We start from the raw sequence: 22,977 nt of genomic DNA, 5'->3' as shown, positions 1-22,977 counted from the left end.
AGTCAGGGGTGGGGGCATTTTATTCTGATGAAGGAGAAAACTCATCAAGAGCACATTTTAATTCTAAATGTGTATGCATTAAAATGGGTGAGCTGAGTTCATAAAACAACTACTACTACTATATGTAAATGTAGTGAAATGTGTGGTCAAGCCTTTATCTCTGGCTTTAGGTGAAATGTACAGAGAAGCCTTTGTGTCTGGCTTAGAGTGAAATGTTACAGTAAAGCCTTTGCTATGTTTGGATTAATCAGTAGAGGCTGAGAAATTGTTTTGAGACTTTTTGAACCTTACTTTTATTATGGCTAGCCATGGCCACAAGCACCTGAGATGTGTGTGGGTTGTCTGCTCTCACGGGCAGCAAGAGCAAGATAACTTCGGTAGCTGGAACCTTTCCCAGACCCAATTAACTTTGTATATGTTTGAATAAAGTAACTGGAATGAGCTAGCTGGGTGTCAGTCTTTTCCAAGAAGACTGAACCCCTCTGCTCCTTTGGAAAATGAAGGCTTAGCATCTTGGTAAGCTTCTCTCTCTACTGTACAAGCAACATCAAGGAAGATGTAAAGTCAAAGACTAGCTACAACACACTATTAGTGGATGACTTCAATATCCCACTCTCACCAACAGGTCATTGCTGCATCCTTAGATGGCTTGGGTTCCAGAGGCCTGACTAGGGTCAGCAAGGCAATGAAAAAAGGACAGACACTGAAGAAATAATAGACACATGTATTTAGAAATACTGGGATCAGATGTTCTGGGTTCTGAGATGGAGATGCCTCTATGAAAGCCTGGTAATGGCTGCATTGGCCCTTTGTTCTTTCACATGCTAGTAATGTGCTCCTTTAAGGGGATGCTGTTTAGAACAACTCTTTGTTGTGGCTGTACAACCTCTTCAGATATTGAGAATCAACAAAAACAGGCACAAGTGCTTTTCCCAGGGAGGATGGAAGCCCTTCCTTCCCTAGACTAAATGATGAATCTCAGGCAGCCATGTTACAAAGCTGATGGTATCACCAAGCACCTCTCATGTTTATTTTGTGTGAAATCAGGGATTTGTAAACCTTGGACAGTGGGAGGAGTTTCAAGGGTGAATGTGTTTGATTTGCTGAGACTAGAGGTGCCAGGATACTTAATCTACATGTACCAAAATAGTCCAATCATAAAAGAGGAAAAGCAGTACTTAATTATCTATCCTATGGGTGGGGAAAGGTAAGTCAAAGGTCATTGGTGGAAAGTCAAGACACCAAGACATCTTATTAGCATAGGGTAGGTATCTCCAGAAATCCCCAGATGCTTGCTAAACAGGTTGTCTTATCAGGAAAGGGTCAGGCCTTTCATTATCACTGAGGGCAACATGACACTCCTTAGAGGTTTTAGGGTTCAGAGAGTGTACACCACTAGAACAGGGAGTCTGTCGCCTTTATACCAACCTCCGAGACTATCCAGAAAAGACCAGATTTCAATCTCACCAGCAGAGTCCTCCAAATGTAGAGAAGGAAGGGTTTATGTGTGACTTACAGCTTCCATGGTCACCATGGCAGGGAGACTTGAAGCGGGAGGCACAGCAGGGAGCAGCCACTGAGAGCTTACATTTGATCTACAAACAGGAGGCAGAAAGGGAGTAACACTGACTTTTGAAATCTCAAAGCCTAGCCTCAGTGACACCTTTTCTTACAGGGCCACACCTTCTAATCCTTCCCAAACAGTTCTACCAACTAGGGACCAAGCATTCAAATATATGAGCCTATTAGAGCCATTCTTATTCAAACTACTACAGGAGGATTGTCTCAATATTGTCAAGATGTCACTTTTTTCACAACAGCTCACATCCCCACTGGTATATAGATGTAATGAATGCCCAGCCAAACACCCAGAAAACTGTGCTATGACTGTAAGTATACCCTTTTGCATATGCATTGACTATATCTGCCTAGATTCATTGGAAACTGCTAACTTTGTGTCTGGGGTGACAAGCTAGGCAGATGCACAGATTTGGTATGTTTTTGAATTTTGTGTAATGTACAGGTATACAGAAGAAAACTATTATAAATAAATTAAAAGGATTAAACTCACTCAATTACATAACTGATACTGCAGAAAAGAGGAGTAAAATCTGGTTCTCTTTTCACTGTCTGACCAGGGGAGGGTGGGTAAAAGAAAGGGATCTTTTCTTTGCTACAGATTCTAGGAAGATGGAGAGATTGGTGGTTTGGCTGGGGGCAGGTTAGGTGAGCAGGAATAGGTACCCAAGTCTATGGTAGGGAGGTGATCAAAGTAACGGGAGAGTGTGGGGCTCCTGGACTGTGCCTCGAGGGGAATTGGCATGGAACTAGGGAGATGGAGCATGTTCAAACCCCAGGAAATCTCAAACTTGAGATTTAAAATCTCATCCTGAGAATGTAAGGTGTAGGACAATGCTCTCTCCCTGTTTCCGAGCCTGCCTCAGGAGCACATGACACAACCCAAAAGCGGTGGCAGGTGTTCAGTAACGTGATCTTGTCACCTGATATTTTTCCCCTCATTAATAGAGCCTCGCCAGCATCCTAGTCCCAGCCAATGAAACACATTATCCATAAAAACCCTCAAGTGTCTGTTTAACTAAAAGAGCCCGTAACGCTTTGCTGTGGAGAAATCTTTTTTCTTCCATACCTCCTGCTGCACCAGAAATCCTGTCTCAGGGATCGTTTTCTTCCACCCACCCTTTACAGCCTGGAGCCTGATGTTCCTGAGGGAGGTAGAACTTGGGACCCCGAACTTCATCCATTTCCACCAGCAGCGGCAGCATTCGCTTGGATCGCTGCCTAGAATCTGCCAAGTCATGCTTCGAAGGCATTAATCAGGAGAAGGGACAGCTCTAAGAACTGCTCTCCCAAACTGAGAATTTAGAAACAGAAACTTAGCTTCATGTTTCCGGAGGCTCGAAAAGTCCTGTTCGTAGCTTTTATGCAGCGTCAGTGCAGAAGCTCAGCTCTCACCTCGCAGAGGTAAAAAAATCTGTTTTGTAGCCAAATGGGAGTGATTTATAGCTGGAGTTAGATTTTCCCCTAACTCCAGGTTTCATTGTGGTAACAGTTTGATGAAGTTTTTATAGTAACAGAACAAAGAAAGTCACCTTTAAAATAGCGCTGCTGCAAAGTTTCCTTCGGTGGGTTATAGTAAAGTGGGGAACTGGATGGGGTCGTATGCCCATTTCAGCAGCCGGGAGACAGAGGGTAGGTGCGTCCGTGAGCTTGAGGCTAGTCTGGTTTACATAGCGAGGTTTAGGACAGCAGGACTACGTAGTGAAGCCCTGTTTCCAAAGACAAAGAACAAGAAAAGCAGGGACACCTCTGGGATAGCTTTCGGATGCTCTCAGCAGCATTCTCAGCCCTTTGGTTTTAGACTAGGGGACTTTCTGTACATTCCGAAGAATTTGCATCATGGTCCCAAAGTTGTTAGGCCAGGGACAGAAGAGGGCAATAAGTGGCAGCTGTGAAGAGGGCTAAAGATGCCCTAAGATAAATCAGCTGTGGGCTTGTCCCTTTCGACCTTTCCACACCACTGACGTTCTAATCGGCTCACCGTCCTTGCGGAACGTGTAGTGGAAGGAGTCGTTATCTTCAGGAGCATTTGCTCTCATGACAGCTTGATCTAAATGCCTGAACATCTGAAGGGAGGGAGTATTTTAGTTCGGGGTTCTGAGCTCTTAGCCGATTGGTCATTGGGCCCCATGCAGTTCTGCAGAACGTCATGATAATGGGACAGTGTTATTATCCGCAGAGCTATTCACCTCACGCCAAGGGGGATGTGGAGCACTGCAACAGAAAGGGCCAGGGAAGACAGAACATGCCCCAGTGACCTGCTTCCTCTCACCAGCCAGGAAGTGTCACCATTTCCCAAGAGTTGACTCAAAATTTAATTCATCATCTGATGGAATCATCCATGAGGTTAGGGCCCTCGTGTTTTAGCGGCTCGAGGAACATCCTCACAGGTACACTCAGCAGTGTGCCTCACTGCCTGCCCTGCTGAGCATTTATCAGATTAAGCCAAGCTGACAAGATCAAGCTGCTCAAAGAGCCACTCGATTAGCTGATGCATTTGGAACCTAAGGAGGGCTCTTTGCTTCAAAAATGGCTTCTTGCTTCGGCGTGCTCACGTGGAGCTTGCTTAAGCTAGACGCACTAGAGGTGATAATGGGGTGACTTGAGGAGAGAGCCTATGCATAGCTATGGAGCAGTTAGGAGTCAGAGAGAAATGCCAGAAAAGACTGTGTCTGGGCAGATCTACCGTGCTTGCACAGTGAGTGCTTGTTCTCTCAGGCAGGAGATTGAGGAAGCTGTGTTATCTCAGTACTAGGAAAGAAGCTAGGATGGAAAAGTCTTTGCACTGTTACGTGTAAGCCCAGCTGTAAGGCAATAATTTGCATTTATATAGCGACATCCATCTAAGGCCCAAATGTACTTCCCTAACTCATTAATCCTCACAACATCCTTGTGCATGAGCCAGGGAGAACGGTTATTCCCACTTCACAAATAAGAAAAGTGCAGCCACGGATGAGAATAGGTTGAGCCTACGGAGGGATTAATAGTGGCGTTAATACAACTCTCTTGGAAATGAGTTATGAGTGATTGGTTCATCATAGGTTGGTACTCAGATACCTCAGAATCTTTAGTAAATTAACATCTCACTTTGCCTTTATAACCAACAGACTCTGATTATTATTCAGGTCTTAGTCAAGCTGAATGATGAATAACCAAATTTAAGTCATGGGATTTCAAGTTACATTTCTCTGACTATTAACTCTATAGCTCAGGAGTCACAGACTCTATAAAAGAATTATAAGATCAGGGCAATAATGAAAGAAAGGCTCTCAGTTTAAGTCTATTATAAACAAAATATTTTAGCTTCTGAACTCCTACTAGCCAACTTTAAAATAAGGAGTTCAAGCAAGGGCAGTAGTGTGTGAGTCTGTACTCCCAGCTATTTGAGAGTAAAAAGTGTTGAGGGTAGCCACGGAAGAAGAGTACTCAGACTCAGGTTCAAGCCAACAGAATGTCTCTATCAGCTGGCAGGTGACTGTGCTGGGTGTAGCCCCAAACCTTCCTCAGGGTGAGTTTTTAAGCACAAAACCACATCATGGGTTGATACACCTCAATTAGCAACAATAGTTAGTGGGGAGCAGAGCTACAGAAGCCAAAAAGCATGGTTAGTACATTTAGGGACTTTCCTAGAATGGGGACTTTGATGGATTAGGTCTTTGTTTTCCTTTTGGCAAGTGGTGCTGTCTATATGATGAGTTTTACAGATTGAAGGGTACTTCCATTATGGCATCAGTTGTGCTAAGGTCTGGGGGCCTACTAAGTTCTGGGTGTCTGTTATATTTTTCACTGGTTCTATGGGCATGTGTCAAATTGTGGATTAATCTGGGGGTGGGGAGTCATATTGTCCTTTTAGGCTTAGCTGCTTTACATAGATAAATAGGCAGTCAACCAAGCAGGGTCTTATAGTAAGAGTAAAAGAAGTAATGGCCTAGCCATGACAGTAAGTAGAGTAGTCAACCAGGGCTACCAGAAGAACAAAATTGGTAGTAGTTGTTAGATTCTTGATGTCTTTTTTTTAAGGTTATTTTTGACCATGGCTAAACTTTTAATTATCCCTGACTGATTGGCATAGAAGTAAGAAGTTTCTCCCAGCATCATTTAGAGACCTTCTTGTCTCTGTAAGAGGCCATCCAATCTTTTTCCATTCTGAAGAACAACCTTGGCTAAGGAATCTAACTGGCGTTTCAGATGGGAAGCAGAATTTTCTAGACGGACCAGGTTGATGTCTACTTGAACACTGAGAACCTTAAGGTTTTAACCCCCCCATAACTAGGGCTGAAGTTCCAGCTGCAGTGGAACCCTTGATACCTGCTCTCACCAATAGGGCAATGGGAATGGGAATGGCATGTTGTGCAAGGGGAAGGCCAAATTCTAGATTTAAGCGGGCCCTGCCCTCTTCTCCATTATAGAGTACCCATGATATAACCTGTAAAGATGCAAAGGAACGGTTTAAGTGGAAGTTTCTGATTTCATATGACTCAGTTGTGTCATGTGATATTTTGCCGAAAGCTGTCTTGTGAGAGGGCACATGATGTTCTGTAAGCTGTTCCGTGCTAGGGACATGACTTTGGCCAGCTGAAAACATCTGTGGGTGGACTCTGAGAGGCCATATATAGGAGCCCACAGGCAGTGAGACAATCTTTTTGGCTTGATATCACTTCACCGGTCTTTGTTCTTTCACACTTGGCAGAGAGAAATGTTCCAGAGAACTTCTAGATGTAATTCAACTGAGTTTTGTGGCTTTTCCTGATCGTTCTTATTCAGGGGAGTCTGACTGTTTCTGCTGAATCCTGCTGATTCATGTTGCTGCTTGGTGTTGGCATTTGGACTGGACTGTCCGGACTATGAAGAGTGGACTTGCCCCAAGGAACTATTTCTAAAAAGGTCTACAACCTCCTTTTCCTCCCTTTCTCCCCTACCTCTGGTCAGTGGGTTGGAAGGGAGGAAGAAGCATTTAAGAACCCTAAATAAAGTAGATAGGTTTAAAAATCTAAGCCTACAGGGAGTTCTCCTCCTGTGTAAACAACTCAGAAGATGCACACTTGGTGAAGCCATTACTGCAAACCAGTGGTCTCCAGGGCCTGGGAATACGTTTTATTGCCACTTCTGGAATTAACCTGCTGTGCATTGCTACAGGAATCTGCCTGGAAGGAACTACTCTATAGGGGTTATCTTGATGACATTCAACAGGCATTCTCACCCCGGAGATCCTCCCTGGTGAGATTAGGTTGGTCCCATTTACAAGTACTGGGGTTGGAAATAGCGCTTGTTGCTTGAATAGTTTCAATCCCAACATGATATGAGGGCATGGGGTTCAGGCACAGCCAGCAGTCTCAACCTATGTCTGGTTGAGAATGGTTAAGGAAATTATACCTTCTTTTTAACATTCTTTTGAACACTGATGGGATGCCTTCTGCTGCCTCCTAGACCTATTATCCTTGAGGTTGCTGAAGGGATTCCTATGAAAACTGGAGTTTTAAGGCTTACCATATTAGGGAGCTTGTATTTCACGGGTATCCAGATGGGTTGGTTTAGGCCAATGGGCCGGATGACTTTATGTGCTGGTGTCTTTTGGATGGTGAGTTTCTAAGTGTGGGTACCAGCATCAGCTAGACAGGCAAAATACTGAATAGTTTATATCCCTTTCTCTTCACCCATGGGCCACAGTCCCAGGGCTGTGCTCCTCTCTGGTTGTAGTATCTTACAGAAATCTATCTGGAAGGTGGTTTGGTCTCAGTGGATAGATTGGCTATGAGTTCCCTGATTCTGCTCTTTTTAAATTCTCATACCCAAGGTCTTGGCTTATGGGAAAGGGAGGTTGGCCACAGAGAGACAAGGAAAACAAAGGGGACAAAATAGGACAAACATAATTATGGTGTCAATGTTAATCTTATCTTTAGGAGGTCAGAGGACTTGGTGATGACCTCATTATCTTCTGTAGCCTTTCAGCTGGGTGTGGTGGGTCCTCAGGGTGACATCAATGACCTGCATTGTTTTGGGGTGGGATTCTCTTTACCCACCCAAGGTCTCCAGGCTGGAACTTTCGGGAAAGCTTGGACACAGGCAAGGGTGCAGCCTTTCAAACTGTCTAAACAGTCTTCTGGGTCTGTTGTGGAACCTGAAGGACCTGAGGAAGGAATGGGTAGTAGTTTTTGGTATGGGGTTCATCTGGCCCTTGGGAGAGTAAAAGGTAGAGGCTGGCCCAAATTTTGCTGCTTTCAAGGACATAGTTTAAAGATTTATTTATTTACTCTTTTTTTTTTTTTTAAAACCTGTCTTGAGCTTTGTGGCCTATAGGTATAATGGAGTTTTTAATCAACATTAGGACCTTTGTCAAATTTAGAGAGACTTTGGCAGTGAAGGTTGGACCATCCTAAGACCTCAGGGAGTGGGGTGATGCAAACACAGGAATAATTTCTGCGTTTGAGTAACTCAGCAGTTTCAGTGGCCTCTAGTGTGGTCTTGTGGAACTTAGAGACCATCTGTCTTCTGATAATGGCAGAGAGTATGGGTCTCTTATCTGGCAAGATCACCACCCATTTGTCTCCTGTTTGACATCTTTTCTTTTTGTGTAGTGTTGGAATTAATGTGTTTTTTTTTTTTCTGTGCCCAATCTAGCTCTTAAAGCTTTTTTAAGCTGTGCAGATCTTGATCCATACTAACCAGTCTATGCTAGCCTGGCTACTTCTCAGCCATGTGCCCCATGCTATTTGCCATCTAGCCTTACCGTGGCCACTCCTGCTCCATCTTTGTCCTTAGCTTCTCAACTCTTCATGGCCTGTAGCTCCTCATAGTCTCTCTCTCCTTCTCCCCCTCCTTCCCTCTCATCCCTCCACCCAGAATCCCTAGACTGGCAACAGTCCCACCTACTGTTCTCTTCTGCCCAGTCACAGGCTTTTCAGCTTTTTTTTTTTTAAACCAATCAGAGATAATTGAGCAGTAATTTTTACACAACATTGAGACAGAAGATTCCTCAGTAGCAATGACTATACCAGAATCTGTTAGCATTTAGCTCACTGCCTATTCAGCAATTAACAATACAGAGAGACACCTTAATACAATGTGAATGAGAGTCACCTCTACAGTGTAGTTTGGTCTCTGGATCACTTCCAGTTCAGGCAGGGTAAACAATTTCTGGAGACACCTGACTGGTGTCTTTAAGGCACCTTGAGGTGGCCAAGTATGCTGTCCTGTTCTCTTGGGCCTTGAGAGTTCCCTTTCTTGATTTTCTTTCCAGCTGAGATAAAAGCCCCTCCTTTATTTATTTATTTTTTTAATTTGTTTATTGTTTTTTGAGACAGGGTTTCTCTGTGTAACAGCCCTGGCTGTCCTGGACTCACTTTAGAGACCAGGCTGGCCTTGAATTTACAGAGATCCACCTGCTGGGATTAAAGGTGCGCGCCATCACACCTGGCTAGCTTCTCCTTTCCGTAGAGGACATCATGGCCGTGGGCTATAGCAAATATACACCAATTGCATGTATACAGTCTTTCCCCCAGTCAAGCGCCAGGGCTAATACCTAGTGATGGTTTGGGGTTTCTCTGGGTGACCTTTCAGGTCCACAACAAACCGCACAGATCTTAAGCTGGGGGACAGAGGCTTGTGTCTCAAACTAGTGAATACGAGAAGAGAAGTGGAGGCAGAAGGAGGGGGCTTAGGCTGGGAACAAGACACAGGATGGGACTGGACAGGACAGAATGGGACAGGATGACTGGTAAGGTTGTCTGGGGCTTCGTTCTTCAGACAGCCTGAACCATCATTGAGCCACCCAACTCTTAGAGGGCTAATTGAGTTCACAGAAGGTTCAGAGTTTTTCTGTTTGAAGAACAGACGTGACATCTGTTCGTATCTGTAAAACTCTCCTTTGGGCTACGGCAGCTGACGCTTACCATGGATGCTGGGATTGCTATAGCAACAGCAGCGGCGTCTGATGGAGCCACAGTGCCTGCTGAAAGTGGGGCATGGTGGCGGAGCAGCCCCGCTGTGAGCCTGAGGGAAGTCGTTGCAGGGGCAGCGGTGGGTGGTGGTGGTCCCAGTATAGCTCACCTTCCCTTCTACTTTAGATATGTTTCTCCAACCAACGGACAGAAACACAGACACACAGACACAGACATACACACACAGAGACAGAGACAGAGACAGACAGACATAGTAAGGGCAACCAAGGTTGGCTACCACACATTCATATACCTGAACAGACCTGGGGAGTTCAGTGAGGTCTCACAGGCATCCTGGACCCCAAATGAGCAGCCATATTCACCCTCTTCTTGGTATCCTAAACAGAAGGTGCCTTAACCAGACTGACCTCCAGAAGTGACAGGCCAGGTGACTTTCTAATTTGCTTCCTTTTCAGGTGGTTAGAATTGTCATTCTCTTCTGAAGTGATGGGCAGTGATGGATTGATCAAAGCAAGTCTTGTGGCTTTGGAGAGTCTCTGGTTGTGCATCTCTTAGGAGCCCCCTGACCACCGCATCTTCCCTACTCCACGGGACTCCAAGACCCCTGGTGTTTCAAGGTCTGGTCTCTGAGGATCTTCGTGAAACCTCCAGAAATGTCATGAGGACTACTCAGACATGGGCTCAAGTCAGTAGAATGTCTTTATTAGTCAGATGGCAACTACACAAGTGTTTGGGACCCCAGTGCAGCCCCGAGATTTCCTCAGCGTGGGTTTCTTAAGCACAAAACCACATCCTGGGTTGTACACCTCAGTTAGGAAGAACAGTTAGCCACAGCAGAACTATGGAAGCCAGAAGCAAGGTTAGCACGTTTAGAGACTTCCAGAACTACAGATTTTGCTGCATTAGGACTTTGTCTCGGCAGGTGTGCTAAGTTTTACAGCCTGAATGGTACTTCCATCATGGCATCAGTTGTGCTTAGGTCTGGGGCCTGTTACAAAAGCAGAAGGATCATGAGCCCAGTAGTTTGAAGCTAATATGAACAACATACTGATACCTACTCTATACACACATACAAACATACATACAGGTAATAATAAAGAGTTGGGGGGATGTAGTTTGTTTAGAGGTTATCCTCAGAACCATGCTAAAGGAATTTTAATACAGGAATTGGAAAGCTGAAAAATGACCATTACATAGATTATAGCTATGGGTAATGGACTTTATCACTTGGAACGTTCCCTCTGTGAAACTACATAGCATATACTTCAGAATTGTCTCCTCAGGGACAAAAGGGTTGAAGCGTTTTGTTTTCTTTCCATATGATTTGTTTGTTTTGAGACAAGGTCCACACTGGCCTGAAACACTAGAGCAGCTCATCTTGGCCTCCAAGTACTGACACTCCTCTTTCAGCAGCCCTAGTACTAGTTTACAGGTATGTCTGGGAAGAGAAGAGTCTTTATTTACTAATCCCTGCTCCTCTTCCTATGAGCATAGCTCCTGTGGCTTGTCTGCTCAATCAGAGCAGCTCCTGGAGGCATTGAAAGCGCCGGACAGGCGTGCTAGGAAGCCTCTCCTGATGCTGACATCATCTACACCTCCTTGTGAAGCTCAGAGCGAGGGCAGCAGATAAGATCTAGGCCCTGACTGCATCTGCCACAGCATTCAGTTGTTCAACACTTACCGAATACCTATGATACACTGGATGCTTTGTCTCACCACGCCATATCTCTGAAGCATAAATTGATTATGACGTTCTTCCAGATCACTCTCTTTCAATTCAGGTCTGCTTCACAGAGGTTACAAGATGAGAAATGCAGAGAAACTTGTGAGAGGTACAAAAACACAGCATAGTCTTATGAATTATTTTTCTTTCCTTCCCTTCCTTCTTTTTTTTTTTTTTTTTCTTCAAGAAAGAGTTTCTCAGTCTGGACTCACTTTTCACTCCTCACAGAGATCCACCTCCCTACCTCCTGGAGTGCAGGGATTACAGACCTGCACTATCTCGTCCCACAATTTAATGTTTTCTTTTTAGCCAGGTTTGACTGAAGCGGTGATTCCCTGGCCAGCCTGCTTCTCTCGTTGCACACCAGCGTCTAATTTCAGACTGGTGTGTCGCAGGGCTGTGTGGATTCCTTTCAGATAATGACCCTTCTCAGTTACGCTTTAGCTATTTCAGCTATTTCACAAACTGATTCAGGTTCAGATTTTTTTCTCTCTAAAATTGACTCAGAGACACACATTCCTGGGAGGTGGTGAAGCAAGCCTTTAATTCCAGCACTTGGCAGAGGCAGGCCTATCTCTTTGAGTTCGAGGCCAGCCTGGTCTACAGAGTGAGTTCCAGGACAGCCAGAGAAACCCTGTCTCAAAAAACCAAACCAACCAACCAACTAACCACTTTCTTTTTATCACTTCTCCTGCTTTTTCTGTTTTTGACCTGGTACTCCACTGTGAGAATCCTCCTGTGACACGGCTCATACCGTGTTCCCCCTCCCTGGTCAGAGCTCTCATAATCACTCGCTCGTCTGTGAGGACTCTGGTCTCCTAACACTCATCACACTTGTCTTATATTCATAAAAGGTTGTGCAGTTTTCTGACTTTCAAAGTGAGAGGAGGTAAATTTTCTCTCAGGTTAGTAGATGGTTAGTGAGGAATGCCAAGTCCCTGCCCATTTCACCTTACACATGCCTCCCTGCATTTTAGACAGGACTCCCTGAGTCAGCGCCGTAATGGAAAAATAGGAAATAATAGGAATAATAGGAAATAAATAGGAATAATAGGAAATAATAAATGGAATAATAGGAAAAAAAATAAAGAGTTAACGATACATCTGCTTGACTTGATAGCCTTGCTCTGAGGCGAACAAAGACATCAAGAAAGAAGCACTGGTAGGAGCAGGCAGGGCTGCGGGAGGGAGGCAGCATGAACTAAGTCAAAAGCAACCATAACATCAACAATCCGACTTTGAAGTTCTAACTACTGAGAGTCAACTTCCTCCTTAACCACGCAAACAGTTGAAGAAGGTAATGGCATATGGGGCCAAAGACATAGACTCAATCTGTAAGTCAATACTGAATATTTTCATTTTTGGAAATGTTTGGTATATGCTTATATTAGCTGCTGTTTGTGGGTGGAAGAGGAAAGGGAATGGAGACTTGGCATTGTTATGCTTCAGAAAAAAATTCCGGTACCGAGGCTGTAATTCAGTGGATAGAACTTGCCCAGCAGGTGTGAGGACAAGGGTTCAGTCATGAGCACCCCATGAAAACAACACAATTTTAAATGGAAACCACAGGGATACATTACCCTTTGAGGACTGACAGCCAGGAAGGGAAAGCAAGCAACAGAATGGCAGCCATGAAAGGATATAAAATCCAAAACCTAGCAAGGGAGAGAGCACACCATCCTTAGACATTAGCCGGTATAGTTAGAGAATTTTGTTTCTGTTTGTTTCTTTTGGTAAATAATGAATATTTTATTTTTTTAAATGTAACTTTTTATTGATTCTTTGGGAATTTCACACCATGCACCCCAACCTCACTCATTACCCAGCCATTCCATATCTGCTGTTTACCTTGGTAATCTCCCTCCCAAAAGAAAATAACAAAACAAACAAACAAACAAACAAACAAACAAAAACTGCTCACAGGGAGCGGTTGCACGCCTGTAATCCCAGCACTCTGGGAGGCAGAGGCAGGCAGATCCTAATGAGTTCAAGGCCTGGTCTACAAAGTTAGTTCACGGCCAAGGTTACACAGAGAAACCCTGTCTTGGGGAGGTGGGGGAGTGGAGGAAAAAAAAAAAAAGGAAAAAAAAATCTTGCCAACCCGTTTGGGCAATGGCCCGCTCCTCTATCAACCACGCAGCAGCTTTCTCTTATGCCTGTCACAGCTGTCCCAAATCCAGCACCGCTGTGCGTGTACCATCCTGCTCCTGTTTTTCTCGCTTCCCTATCACATATTCGTTCTTTGTAATGGCGCTGGAAGCTGCAGTGTGCCACACAGGATATTTTGGCACAAACAGCTTTACTTGAAAAAGTTCATTGCAATGAGTCATTGGTTTGGTTCAAGCCTCTGGCTTCCAGCAGCTCATAGATGGGCTAGATGCTGGGGTAGGCCAACTCAACACCTTGGACCTGGACCTGGGCAGTAGCTGAGTTGGTCAGCCCCCTAGCTCTCTTGAGCCTGCTCTCCTGAGCAAGCTTTCCCTTGCTGCCCTGGTGAGGTGCAGAGCCTTTTTTTTTTTTTTTTTTTTTTTTTCATTTCGACTTACATGTATGGGTGTTGTGCTTGTAGGTACGTTTGTGTACCATGGCATGCAGTGCCTGCAGAAGCCAGAAGGGGACTGGACTGGAGTTACAGATGGTTGTAAGCCAAACACGAGTGCTAGGAATAGAACCTGGTCGCTGCTGAGCCATCTCTCCAGCCGTTTCTGTCTTTAGCCAGTCTCTCTCTTTTGGTAATTCATTCAATACTTCATTTAAACTAAACTATTTGGATACTTAGATTAATTTATTTAAAATGAAAGTTTCATGTAAATACAGTAAATAAGAAAAAAAAAAGAATATTTAAACCATAAAATCAAGTTAACACAGACCCTGCAAGGGCCTGAGTCTCTTTCTACTTGCTGGCAGCCATGTTGAAAAGGGGGGTAGCAGTTATTAAAGGTTCAAATCCTACCAACGCTGGAAAGAAAGTGTGATCTGACCTGAAGCGTGGAGAGAAATGAAAGGAACAATTTTCTTTTCATACAATATGTTAAGCCATGCTCATGTGGTACTTAAGTCACTGGGTGGGTCAACTAATGCCACCTTGGTGACAGTCCACGGAAGCAGAGGCATCCTTGCTTAGGCATTAAGTGTGCTATGGAAAACAGCCTTCCTGGTTCTGAATTCTGAACTTTGTATGCACTAACCAGTGATCTTGAGCAAGCCTCCATGCTAAGGTTCTTCATCTCCGGAACCGAAATAACAGCAGTGCCCACTTCGCAGGCTGAATGTGAGGATCAAATGAATGAGCACGTTCAAAGTTCCTAGAATATCTACTGGCACAAACTAAGGTCCGCAAATGTCAGCTGTTATTGTTATTGGATTACACTTCAGGAAACAACTGTAGGTCTGTCTTCAGTCTTTCAGTGTTTTTGTTTTATCATTCTGCTCTAATTTCCTGTGTCTAATCTGACTTCCACATTCTTAGGCTGAGCTGACTGTAATGTGCTCCAGAAAACAACTCCTGTACTTGAAAAACCAGAACATTTTACCCCCATCCAATCCAGTCAAAGGAATGCCTCAGGAATCTTTCTTTCTTTCTTTCTTTCTTTCTTTCTTTCTTTCTTTCATCCATCCATCCATCCATCCATCCATCTATCTATCTATCTATCTATCTATCTATCTATCTATCTATTTTGAGACAGGGTTTCTCTCTGTAGCCTTGGCAGTCCTGAACTTGCTTTGTAGACAAGGCTGGTCTTGAATTCACAGTGATCCACCTGCTTCTGCCTCCCTCAGTGCTGGGATCAGAGGTGTATGCCACCATGTCCAGCTTTCAGTAATTTCTCTAGTTTAGCCTAGACCAACGGACTTGAGCAGGAATTTTGTTAAATCTTTTAGAAGAGAGCTGCTTTCCATTCTGATATGGTTGCTAAGGATACTGTAGTTTCTAAGGTCGCCTAGTGCTGTAGGAAGCCATTTTTGTTTTAATCCCATCTGAAGAGAAAGTGTATAGAAGAATGAAATGGACACAGAAGAAGGAATGGCCAGTAAAGACAAAAGAAGCCATGATGAATTAAAGATTTAAATTTGAAATATTATCTTTATTTATTTCTAGTTACACAATCCAACATAGTTTCTTTTTGTGTAAACAAATTCAGTTGTCTTTTCTTATCTCTGGGAGCAAGAGTTATGATTAATGTCACTTTTTTGATTGATGGCTTCTTTCTATTGCTTTCTTGACTTGGATGTGTATTCATTTTTAATATGAGATCAGCTTTTTTATTGTAGCAAAATACATAGCATATGAAATCTGTCATTTTAACTCTTCGTGTGTATAATATATCAGTGCTTAGTACACTCACAGCATTGCACATCTGTTACTACTGTCCATTTCGTTGAGCCTTTCAAAAACAGCAATATTTGAGTTAAATTCCTTCTGTGATAATCTGTTTCCTAAGAGGTCTGGTCAATTACTAGAATGCTGGATCAAAACCATTATATGAAATTAACTTATGAAAGCAATATTTGTAAGGGCAAAGAAACAATCCATCCTCAGGCCACAGAGGAGCTATTTCTCTAAGATACACATTGAATGGACACACTCCTGTTGTACCCTGAATACCCTTTAGTTTAATATTAGTATTGTAGAAGGGGCCAGCACAGGAAAGCCTTCATTAAGTAATGAAACCAGTTTAATTCTCACATTTAGAAACACAAATGGATGTATGATGCCTTTGGATTCCCATTGGCAAGTCTACCCACCCTTAAGCCCTTGCCTTGAGCAGGGCTTGTACCCTTAAGAGTCTTTAAAAAGATAATATTGAAAGCACTTAAAGACCCGGAATCTCAATCCTAGCCCTCCACATGGAGATGAAAGGAAGGCCAGCTAGCCAATATTTGAGAGAGGCCTCTCCTCACTGAACCCTGTATGTGTATGTGTGCATGTGTGTGTGAGAGAGAGACTGTAGATTGAATGTAGGACCTCTATTATTCTAAGCAAGCATGTACCACTGAGGCACAATCCCAGTTCTCCACTGAATAAATTCCATCCCTCTGCCCTTTTAAGTTTTTAATTAACATTAAAAAAATGTATTTTATGTGTATAGGTGTTTTGCCTGCATATATGTCTTTGTACCATCTGTGTGCAGTGCCAACAGAGGCCAGAAGATGGCATCAGATCCTTTGTATGGGAGTTACAGATAGTTGAACAATTTTGTAGGTTCTAGGAATCAAACCTTGGGCCTCTGGAAGAGCAGCCATTGCTCTTAACTGCTGATCTCCTTCTCCAGCCCCTAATTTTATTTTTTAAAATAAAAAATTATATATTTATACTGTACTTACATCACTTCTCCCTCTCTGTCCTTCCTCCAGCTCTTTCAGCATTTCCTCCAACTTTCTTTCAAATTCATGGCCTCATTTTTTTTCACATTATTGTCTTAAACATAGATATTCATATGTACATGAATTACTTTATAGCTATAACCTGCTGAGCTCATTTACATATATATGTATGTATTTGGGCTAACCACTTGGTTTTGAATAAATAATTAGGAAAGTCTTTTGTGGGGTATCTACCAGAGAAGAGAGACTGCTTGGATATGGGTTTAAGCTGCTAGAAAGCATTAGCTGCCTGGTAACTGCTCTTGGAGTTCAGGATCCCAGTGTAGCCCTGAACCTTTCGCAGAGTGAACTTTTAAGCACTAAAATCATGTCCTGGGTTGACATACTTCACTTAACAAGAACAGTTAGTGAGAAGCAGATCTACAGAACCCAAAAGGCAAGGTTAGTACATTTAGAGCCTTTCCCAGAATTATGGACTTGGATGGATTAGGTTTTTGTTTTGTGCTTTATAATTTATATATATATATATATATATATATATATATATATATATAGACAGGTGATACTGTCCACATGCTGAGTTTTAGGACCTGAATGGTATTTCCATCATGGAGTCAGTTGTGCTAAGATCTGGGGGCCTGTTACAGAGTCATCCCTGAGAAAGACTGGTTCTCCCTCCCTCAAAAGTCTTTAATTGCCTGTAGCTCTCCATCTAAGGGTGGGTCCTCATGAGATTTCCCCATCTAAGCAGCATGTCAACTGGTGTAGTCTAGTCATTGTTCGAGTCTTGTTTAGGCAACTGTGTTGTTGAGATCTTCCCTGTCATGTATAGAATCTCACAGCAGATGTCCTGGTCCTTTGGCTCTTAGAATCTTTCTTTCCCCACTTCTGTGATGTTCCCTTAGCTTTGGGTGTAGGGCTTGTGTTATAGATGTATTGTATTGTATCATAGATGTATTTGTAGATGTTCTCTGAATTTTATCCAGTTGTGGCTTTCTGTAATTGTTTTTGCTGCAAAAATAAGAGCCTCAAAAATTTGAGACAGGGTCTCCTGTAGTTCAGTCTGTCACTGAACTCACTATGTAGTTGAGAATGGCTTGGAAGCGAGCCTCCTGCCTCTTCCTTGTGAATGATGAGGTTACAGGCATGAGTCACAATACCTGGCTTCACTGAACCTGTGTTCAATGAAAGTGAATTTGTTCAAAAAAAAGAGAACAGGACTATAAATTCATGTCCTCCTCGCTTGCTTTTCTGCATCAAATTGTTTCGTAAGGGTTTGAATGCTTGACCTTTTTTGAAGTAGGGGGTACTGTTGCAGATAGAAACTTATGTGCTTGCAGTTTTGCAAACATGTTAGGAAGGAAGGTTACATCTAACCAAACATGGAAAAAGTAGGCCAGCAAGATGGTGGAGTAGGTAAAGATGATTGCTCCCAAGTGTGCAATCCCGCATGGGGAAGGAGAAAGAACAACTCTCGAAGGTTTCCTTTTAATTTACACACACACACACACACACACACACACACACACACACACACACAATGTATAAAAATATATGAAAAAACAGATTCTCAGTGAAAGGGCTAAAACTTGTGTGATAATATCCACATGTTGTGTAATTTGACTGCAGAATAAGATTTTGAGTCTTTTGGTATTTTATGACTTTTTGCTGTAATCATTTAAAAGAATCAAAATTAGGTTAACCCCCCCCCCGAAAAAAAACAACAAAAAACCAGCAATCACCTGTGATTTTGGCAAGTGTTTAGCTACTAATTGATCTTCTTGCATTTGTCTCTAATAAGTCATCATTTATGATCAAGTAGAAGAATAATCAGAAGATTCTGCTATCCACTTCCCAGCAATCCATGCAAGAGTTCTCTCTGAGGATTACCTTTTAATTAAATGCCTCTATTTTACATATATTTTCATGTAACAAACACCTATGTGCTTAGGTGTCAAGAACTTGGCGCTAAGACACCACCAACAAGCTTACTCTGAAAACAGCTTGAAAACCCTGTAAATGAACATTTTCCAAGTGAGAAATCTGCCAATCTTGCTTTGGGAAAAAGGTGCAGAGAAGTGAGGAATAAAAAACCAAGATCAGACTTAAAGAATGATAGTCATTCTAACCTTCACAAGCTTGAAAAAAAGAGCACAGAAAGCTAGGCACTCCAGCACTCATGTGGTTGGGGATGAAAAGAATCACTTAAAATGGTCTTTATTTTCCCACCCTACCACAGAACATTATTCATGAGACACCACAGGAAGGGTGACATTCTGTGAATATGAAAGGCTGATGGAAGATGTAGCTTGCATTTTTGTAAGAGAGCCTCAGATTACAGATCCCGGGGCAGAACAGACCTGCTTTATTTTCTAAGAAAAAGTGAAAATTTTAGTGAATAAATTTTCTTCAAGTTTTAACTAGTGTATCTGTAGGGGGTGGGAGGGAGAGAGAGAGAGAACCAGCCTCGAATGAAAATGCCAAACTCCCACACTGACCTGTTTCCAGAGCTATGTAATCAGCTGGCCAACAATGCCCAGAGGAGGCGAGGATTGCCCAGAAAGGCAAGAGCCATCCCTTTCTGTTTGAATGACTATTCATGTTGGCAGCAATTTTCAGAGAGAGAAAAATGCTGGGTAGCAGGGAAGAAAGGTTCCTTTCTTTTGTTCATTTCTATAAAATACCAAAAATAGTATACTAAAGAATGTGTGTGTGTGCGGGTGCATGTGAGCGTGCGCATGTGTGCCTGTATGTGTGAATGTGCATGTATGGATGTGTGTGTGTGTTGAGGGTAAGGAAATCTCACAGATGACTGGTAAATTAACTGTTATTTATTTCCATCAATTGACTCTTGGGAATAATTGCATTGAGTGGAATAATTTAAGGCTCACCAGCTACCAGCTCTGTGATGATGATGGTGGGAGTGATGGTAGCCACCGCTATTTTTTTTTAAAGATTTATTTATTATGTATACAATGTTCTGTCTGCATGTAAACCTGCATGCTAGAAGAGGGCACCAGATATCATAGATGGTTGGGAGCCACCATGTGGTTGCTGGGAATTGAACTCAGGACCTCTGGAAGAGCAGCCAGTGCCCTTAACCTCTGAGCCATCTCTCCAGCAGCTACCGCTATTTATTGAGCATCTGGTGTGCATCTGCCATCATTCCTCACATCATCTACCCTTACGTAGTCTGATGCAAAAGGCACAGTCTTCATTATATATTCCATGAGGTGCTGAGGCTGGGGTCATTTCTTTGCACAATGTGACACAGCTAAGATTCAGGCATATCTGAAAATTGAAAGTAGCCTGGTGAAATTCCTGTGCTGAGAACTAATCATCAATGCGGTAACATTTTAACTGAGGCTCTCTGAAGGTGATCAGGTCACAAGGGTGGAGGCCTTGGTTATCAGGATAGAGAGGCTGGAAAGCTAGCTAGCTCTCCTTCCACAGACTGAAAATGCAATGATAAAACCATGGCTCCCACCAGAACTTGACCCTGGATTTCTAGCCTCCAAAACCCTAAGAAATCATTTTCTTTTCCTACAAGCTTCTCAGTTGATGTTGTTTTGCTCAAGTTGACTGAGGGATGTAGTGCATGGCCCAGCAATGTCCACCAGTCATGTTGTCACTTTAGGCTGCTAGGGAGAAGTAAGATATTTCATGCCCAGATGCACTGGATAATAAGAGAGCAATGGAAGGCCAGGGAGAGAAGGCAGCTGAAAGTCAAGGCTGGGAAGGCAAACAACATGAAAAACTGAGGGGCGTTAGGAGTTAGGGGTGCAGAACAGACTCAGTGCCTGAGGCTGACAACGGCCTGTAATTTCCATGTCCTCTAATATAGCAGAAAAGACATCATCTTGCACCTGACTAAAGAAAAGACAGTATCTTTAAGAGCTTTCCAGTGATTATTTTCCAAACCCTTTAGATTTTTCTTGTAACTGCATTCATTTATGAGTGTCCATGATACCTACATTAATTGCAGAAATAAAGAAATATGTGACCAGATTTAAAGCGTTAAATATATTCTATTTATTTTCATCTTTCTCTTAATTATTATTTTTGAATTTAAATTATATGGCAGTCTATCAGAATGCACAAAGGTTCCTACTTTGACACAATCAAAATAAGGTATCTGGGAATATAACTAAATTACATGTTTATCTTCAGTGTACCTGACTCATTTCCTCATAAAGAATTTATCTGATCTTCAGATATTAAAAAAAATCACTACTATCATATTGCATGAATGAGCATTGATGCCATTTACATGAAAAGTACTAACCAGGCAAAACCAGATAGACAGAAAGTAGATTTGTGTTTATTCAGAATGCAAAGTAAGGAACTGAGAGAAACGGAGACTGACAGCTAATAGGTGTGTGTGCTTGAGAGAGGGTGATGTAAATGTCCTGGAATGAAACTAATGATGCTCCTTAGTCATCTTTTATTCTCCCTCCAGCCCCATGGAGTTGCATGTGGTAATGCTTATGTTTACAGGCTTTGGCAGAGCAGACTCACATGGTCGCATTCAGAGGTGCTCAGGGATGGCACCCAAATGTTTCTATCTCATCTTTCACAAAGCTGGAGGGTGGCCAGAGATGTGAGCCTTACACAGAGTGCAACGTGAGACTGTAAATGAAGGCTGCTAAGCTCCTAAACTTCAGCTCGGCCACAAAGTCATCTGTTTAAAACCAGGAACTAAAGCATAAAGGAAACGACATTTAAATAACAATGCCCCATCTGTAGAAAATCAAAGCCAATTACACCAAAACATAATTTACTCTCTGTCACCATTGTGGGGGACCAGGCAAGTCAAAAGGATAATCCCTTTAAGCTTTTGGTTTTTTTTTTTTCCCTCTTGTTTCCAGTTGTGAAATGAATGAATAAGTGCGCCGAAGAAATACAGTAAGAGAGAGCACATATGTTAAAGAAAATAACAGAGTGTCTAGCATATGGTAGGTATGTGATAAATAAATGATACAGTAGTTTCTTAATAAATAGAGGGGAGCTGTTTTCTGCTAAATAAAAAGCAGGCTTCTGCTTGAAAGCCATTTGCTAATGCATAATTATTATTCCATTGTATGAGAGATTCAGGGTGCAATTAGTGACTTCAAGTACAATTTGCTTATTGGGGCAAGGGCAAGAGGACGGAACGTAGAAAAATCGTCATTCTTTTTCAGCACCGATACTTTGTTAGTGAGAAGAAAAGAATGCTCCATCTATTTGGTAGATGTTGGTGTTTTTAACCTTTAACTCTAATCTCCTGTGAGACTTGGCAGAAGATTTTTTAATTTTCACTCTTCTGTTTTGAGACCCACATATCAAGAAGATGAAGAAGTAGAATGTCCTAGGAGACAAAGCCACTTTCCAGTTTAGAGGAATTGGCCTCCAAGCTGATCTGAAAGAGCTGCCGAGTGCCTGGCTGTTGTGCCAAATTGCCTTGACCTGAAACAGTCATGAGACACTGAGAGACGAGAGAACTCAGGGAAGACAGGAAGCACAGCCAGCCACCTTTTGATTTTTATTAAATGTCCTGTGTTGACAGGCATCTAAGAATACCTTCCTCCAGCTAGGATGTGGGGGTCAGGTACGGTGGGAATAGAGGGTCATGGTTGGGGGTTATGGCTGTCAGGGGGAGCTGGTGAAGATCTCCAAAACACGTTCAAGGAGTCATGAGAACAGGCATGGAGTCTGTAACCTTCCTAAAATCTGAAAATGACAGCTTTTATTTTATGTTTAAATAGAAAAATTGAGCTGACCTTCTGTGGGCTGAATGTGTCATCCATCCATCCACTGTGTTCATTCTTGCACATAACTCGATGAATAATGAGTGTTAAAGTATGTGCCAGGCCCTGTCTTATGCCCTGGAGATAACTGACCAAATGAAGGTGTTTAAACTTAGTAATGATACTGATATATGATGCTGATATTATGTATATATGTATATATATATTACACACATATATGCTGATGGACATATAGAAAGAAAATATCTTAAAATTATAATATTTCTGTTTTTCTTTTTGGAGGAGGAGGAGGAGGAGGAGGAGGAGGAGGAGGAGGAGGAGGAGGAGGAGGAGGAGGAGGGAGGAGGAGATGATGATAAAGCAGCAGCGCAGCAGGAGCAGCCTGACTGGCTCGTGTCAGTGAGAACCCGTGAGTGGCAACGAATAAACTGGAGAATAAGGAGGGACTATGAGCTTCCAGCAGCAAAGCTTTACTGGGAGATGAGAAAGGCCAGCCTGGAGGAAGGTGAGTGCTAAGATGGAGTGAAGCTTCTGTTCTTGCTAAATCTGCCTGAAACTAATTTTAAAGGTCATGAAAGAGGATGGACAAACTTCTTGTGAGGTGAAATTAGAGAAAAACAAAGAGCTCGAGGAAGTGACTAGCTTTATTTGTATTTCTCTTTGTGGTCATGTTTTGAGGCAATAATACAGTATTATTGGGTTCAGG

General features: G+C 42.7%; 1 long non-coding RNA gene across 2 annotated transcripts; it reads left to right on the top strand.

Moving 5' to 3' along the window:
• The first annotated feature begins 2,888 nt into the window (after positions 1 to 2,888).
• Positions 2,889 to 22,491, top strand: LOC132653605 (uncharacterized). Of its 2 annotated transcripts, XR_009591344.1 has the most exons (4): positions 6,238 to 6,462; positions 9,932 to 10,093; positions 12,320 to 12,496; positions 21,393 to 22,491. It is a non-coding gene; the product is annotated as an uncharacterized LOC132653605 (long non-coding RNA). The 2 variants fall into 2 exon arrangements; XR_009591343.1 differs by lacking the exons at positions 9,932 to 10,093; positions 12,320 to 12,496 and adding an exon at positions 2,889 to 2,982 and having other exon boundaries at positions 6,269 to 6,462.
• The last annotated feature ends 486 nt before the right edge of the window (positions 22,492 to 22,977 follow it).

Source organism: Meriones unguiculatus, chromosome 4 (genome assembly GCF_030254825.1).
Source record: "Meriones unguiculatus strain TT.TT164.6M chromosome 4, Bangor_MerUng_6.1, whole genome shotgun sequence".
Taxonomy (NCBI): domain Eukaryota; kingdom Metazoa; phylum Chordata; class Mammalia; order Rodentia; family Muridae; genus Meriones; species Meriones unguiculatus.
Note: the sequence above shows the minus strand (reverse complement) of the source record. Positions and strands in the feature narration are given on the sequence as shown.